The sequence below is a fragment of the Lutra lutra genome, chromosome 1 (assembly GCF_902655055.1).
Source record: "Lutra lutra chromosome 1, mLutLut1.2, whole genome shotgun sequence".
Lineage (NCBI taxonomy): Eukaryota > Metazoa > Chordata > Mammalia > Carnivora > Mustelidae > Lutra > Lutra lutra.
Window position 1 is genome coordinate 53777156 of NC_062278.1, and position 5723 is coordinate 53782878.

Genomic DNA, 5723 nt, shown 5'->3' on the forward strand with positions numbered 1-5723 from the left:
TTATTTTGTGCCCTGATTTCTGTAAATATGAATATGAAAGCAGAGGGTGATATATGTGAGCAGATTTAACTTCACTAATTTATTCAGATTAATCAGGGTTGATTATCAACAATGCACAAAGAATCTTAATAACATGAGAAAATATACGGGTAATTGCCAGGCATTGTCTTGTTAGAATAAATAGTAGTTTATAACACAAAGTGACTCATCAAAAGAAAATTAGAAAACATGCAACATACCCAGGAGATACAAGTAATCAGCAACATGTCTTGAATGGTTTTATCCTAGATTTCCTTAAATCAGGGTGTCTATAACAGAGCAAATGTTATTACTGCTACTTTTCCATGGTCATAATCTATTTTTTTTATTTTATTATTTTATTTGTCATGATCTGCGCATTTATACTCAATCTCTTATTTTAATGCCTTAATACATTTATTCTTCCTCATGCCAAAGTGGTGTCCCAGTTTGACACGGATACTTTTGCTACTTTCCCTTCTAATGCTTCAACTTCTACTTCATGGCTTTGAAAATAAAATATGGAGGAAAAAAAGTTGCCTTCTGTGTCCTGCTACATCATCATCTACCACAATCTTGCAGGTTTATTTACTGGTCTTCAAAAACATATGAGCCAGGGGTGACTGGGTGGCTCAGTCAGTTAAGGGACCAATGACCAATGGAACCTACCGACTCTTGGTTTCTGCTCTGCTCCTAATCTCAGGGTCAGCACTGAGCCCTGCCTCAGGCTCTTCCCTCAATCTAGAGTCAGGGTGAGATTCTCTCCCTTTCTCTTTCCCTCCCCCTCTGCCCCTTTCCCTGTCCTTCTCCTGGCTTGCATGTGAGCATGCTCCCTCTCTCTCAAAATAATAATAATAATAATAATAATAATAATAATAATGATAATGATAATAATAATAAAATCTTAAAAAAAAAGAGCCAGAATCTTCAATTAGCACAAAAGGAAGCAGTTTGTTGCAGATATTTCTACTTCTCTCACAATACCCTCTTGATACCTCCTTTGTTGTAAAAATCCAGCGATTTTTTTTCCCCAACTCATTTAAAATTCCCAATGATATCTAGCTTATCTTTCTGAGTTTCTTACCATATGTTCTTAGTCACTCATTCAAGTCTGCATCTGCTCATTATCTAGTAAACCATGTCCTCGATATCAGCTCTGAAACAACTGGAGTTTGGTGTTAAGTATTTGTGTGTTGCAGTAATGAATCAACTTCTGCTTCAAATTATTATGGTTGTCGTTCTTTTTCCCTTAGAGAGAATTACAGCAGTACACTTACTCTACTAGTGAGTTATATTAGTACATACTTGGTGTATTAGTGAGTTTTGACATAGTATTTCAACCTGGAAAGTTCAGCTACAGGGAAATTCATTACCATTTCCTTTCTCTGAACTTTATACTATTGTATCATTATCTCTACACGAAATATAATGATTAGCATAAAAACATAGTTTTCCTGATCTGTCTCAGGTTCCTGTCCACCAAAATATTTTTAAAAATCGAAAGACGTTTGAATACGTACTTTAGAAGTAGGGCATGCTTACAGATTTTGCTCTCAATATTTTTTCAGAAAATGCTAATTTTGATGTGAAAGCAAACAGTTGAGCATGATGCATCAATTCCCCTTTAAGAGTGCTGAGTATTAAAAAAAAAAAAGAAGGATGCCTGAGTGGCTCAGTCAGTTAAATGGTTAAGAAGCTGCCTTCTGGTCATCATGCCAGCCTCCTGGGATCTAGTCCCACATCAGTCTCCTTGCTCTGCCTGCCACTCTGCCTGCCTGTGTACTCTCTCTCTCTGAAAAATAAATAAATAAAATATTTTAAAAAAAAGAGTGCTGAGTATTTCATATACCTTAGCTACATATATAGGAAAATTGTATTTTAGGCACGAATATAAATTTCCAGAAAAAAATTACTAAAGGATATCACAGTAGAAGTTAGATTTTTAGATATGATAGTTTCAGTTTGTCATTTTCACAGGTGTCTGCTAAGACATGTAACAGTACACAGACCCTAATACATATTTGTTGAAAGAAAGAGAGAAAGAGTGAGTCTTAGGGTGATTCTGGCTTTGTCTGGAGTCTGGTAATCTTTGAGATCCTGCATCTGGTGATATGCAAATTGTCCACTTTAAAATAGTGACATATTGGGCAACTCAGACACATGGGAATATGAACTTGTACAGAAGGCTTGGGACTAGGGATGGGCAAGCAAGGTACTTGCATAAGGTACAAAATGTAAGTGGTTGTAAAAAAAAAAAAACTCAGTCATCAAGAAAAAGTACACTTTAATGCAATATTTTTTAAAAACCAAATTAATGCAAAAACATCCAAAATGAAAAAAAAAATCAGAATGTTAAGTGATGGCTGTTCCCACTACTCTGAGGATCAGATGAAGTGCTGGCCTTTGGGTTCCAGAGAACAATCCTGAAGTTTAGAGAGTGGTAACATCCAATGGGTCTCACATTAACCACTGAGAGACAAGAGATAGGAAGAAGGAAGCAAATAAACTCTCCGTTCTTATTCCTCCATCTGATAGGATTCTTTCAAGGTGTACTGTTTCTCCATGGCTGCCCTGAAAGACATCCCATGTGGCTGAGTAACCAGCTGTGTCATCTTGTGAAGCTGTGATCAGCTCAGAACAATGGCCCAATATTTTCTTTCCCTCCTTTCCTGCCCTACTTTCTCTTCCACACACTCTTTTTGCCCTGAAATCGCACCTTTCTATAAAGCAGAGCACATAACAGATTGTTTTGTAGGGAACCCCACCAACCAAGACTACAGATGACTGCGACATTGTCCCTACCCTCAGCGGTTTAACAGCTAAGTGAAATCCACCACAGATAAATTCAATAGATAAATTCAGTGTGGTGCCGTAAGTGCTCTGTGAGCCCTCGTGAAGAAGAACGGAGGCACTGGGTGAGATGAGTGAGTTTTAAAGAATGAAAGAGAGTTTACAGACAAAGAACCAGCAGGTTAAGTATGTTGCAAGCCAAGAAAGAGAGTAAACAAAAGCAGGGGAGTTGGCAGGAAACAGCACCTAGAAGAGCTTATTATATTCTCATCCATTACAAGGTGCTTGATGAAAATATCTTTCTAGAGACCTGGTTCTCATTAGCTCTAAGACAAGGATTAGAATATGTCTACCCCATAGCATTACTAATTGATTAAATAAGAGAATATATGAAAAAGCCCTTCGAAAAGTGGCAAATACCAAGACATCTCTCCCAGCTTCCATACGTGGCTGACACCCTTTTAAAATCTTATTTTCAAAGAAGTACACTGAGATTGCCACTCCATCGAGTCTTTTCCATCTTCGGACAAATTGTATTGCATGTTAATAATTTGAGCCATTTTAATATACATTTTATTTAAAACTGACTAGTAAACATCTGTTGAACTGCCTAGAAAATGGATTCTGAAAATGTATTAGTGACTTAATTTAATAATGTGCGGGAAGTCATCAAGCTATCAAACCTCAAACTTGACATAAATAGATTTTTTGACATTTGTGTTTTTCCAGTTTTACCTTTTTACTTAAAAAACCTATACTTGTGCTTTATGGAACACTGAACAAAAATTAATAATGTTGCAACTCTGTACTGTTTTCTCTTCTTTTAATAATCATTTTCTGAAATTATTTTTACCATGTACATTTTTTTTGTTTGCTTCGTAGGGGAAAGAAGTGCCAAAAAAGTGGGGCTTTTTAACCTATAGCTTTTCTGGTTAAAAATATATTTAATAAATTAATGTGTGTATCTATTCTTTTGTACTAAAGGGCAGAACATGAGCACACCTTGTAAAGAGGCTTTATGTTGGCTAAACAACTTATGTGTTTTTATTACTTCATTCAATAAATATTAATTGCCAGGTTTAACAAGAGGTTGTTGGGGATTTTTTAGTATACATTCTCTTACATCAATTAAGTTCTTATGATTTGAAATGCAGAAACCTGTTTAGGGAATTAAATAAAAAGCAGGATGTGACTAAATTAATGTTACAAATAGTTACGCTTCAAGAGTTTAGAATAAGATACAGCTATGGACTGAAGCCCAGGAAGAAGAGTAACATAAACATAGTTGAAAAGATATTCTAGCTGCAAGTTGTAAATTCACATAATCTGTCATATGGTGATTATATATATATATATATATATATTCATGGTTTAATCTCAAACGCCCTGGGAATATGTATAAGTGAACTGGTAAAAGTATTAACCATTGCCCAAAAAATATATATTTGAATAATCTACGGTCTGTGTATACTCTACTACTAGGTATTTGATATTACAGGAAACCAAACAGTAGACACTTAAAAGAGGTGGTGGGAGAGAAATTAATTCTATAACATGTCTTATGGCTTTGAATTTATCTTTCTCCTCTTTTTTCCCTAATCCTTTTGAATATTTTTTCATCACATTATTATAAGGAACACAGGAAAAATAAATAATCTGCAGTAACATAAATTCATGGATCTTTTAGGCAAACTCTAAGTATCTATACTTAGTTTCTCCATGCATGAAGAAACAGCAATAAATCTTGCAGATGTTTTTTCTAATATCCCTATCTATACCAGTAATTACAAGCAATATCTCAAAAACACAGTTGCCATGTTTACTCCCATGTTATAATATCAGGCTTCTGTAATCATAGCTTAGTAAGTTAGGAAAGAATTCAAATAGGATTTTGATTCCAACAAAAATTAAGTTCTGAATATACCACTGTTGGTTTGCAAATTGGCCTCTATACACAGAACATGAGGAGAGACAAGAAAGAGGCAGCCACTCCAGATTGGCAGGTGGCGGGTTTAAGGCGCAGGGAACTTACTTACAGGCTAGTGTCTGCAGCCACAAGAGGACCTCTGCATCTACAGGCCAGAAACTTAAGTTTATAAAGAGGCTTTACCTAGGTTAAGTCAAGTAAACCGTCCAGACTGTCTCAGCTCTCTCAAGGCTGTGTCCCGGATAATATCTCTGGCACTGGGAAGGTGGGCGGATGGGGCATTCCAAGGATGGGATGGGGGAGGAGCTCCCATTCCCTGAGGCTAGTTTATGGGTCAGCCACGGTCCTGTTTTCTCAATGACCTCTCTCCAACACTCCACCCCTAGGGACCAGCTCTTACAATCTTACACATACCCCTCTTCCGAAATGTGTCCTGAGCAGTCAGAAAGGGTTTTCAGTAGCAAGGAGTTAACTCCTTTGGTGGCTATCTGGCTATAATGGGAGATACCACAGCAGCATACCGGCAAGAGAAAACACAGGTAAGGTAACGATTCCCGAAATAAGTAACAAGTTTTTCCACCGAGAGACCCATGATCTGAACTACTGATTTATTAAGTCCTACCTAAGCTGAGGTTTGGTCACTCAGGGTATTCACTTGTGTGATTTAATAAAGATGATACATTAGCAAATTCATCAGGTATGAATGCACAACATTTTGTTTGGATAATAGCAAAGGTGCTTCTTTGTGAGGCAGTAATAACGTCCAAGGCCATTCTGTTTGGAGGTCGGCTTTTCTCATTAGAGACGTTTCAGTCTTTGATAAAGAATGCCTTTACCAACTGTGATTTTTTTTTTAAGGTCATATTTACTTATTCGGGAGAGAGGAAGTGAGCAAGAGAGAGCACCAGCAGAGGGAGAGGGAAGAGTACACTCCCCACTGAGCTCTTGATTCTGGGATCAAGAGGTGGGGCTTGATCCCAAGACCCTG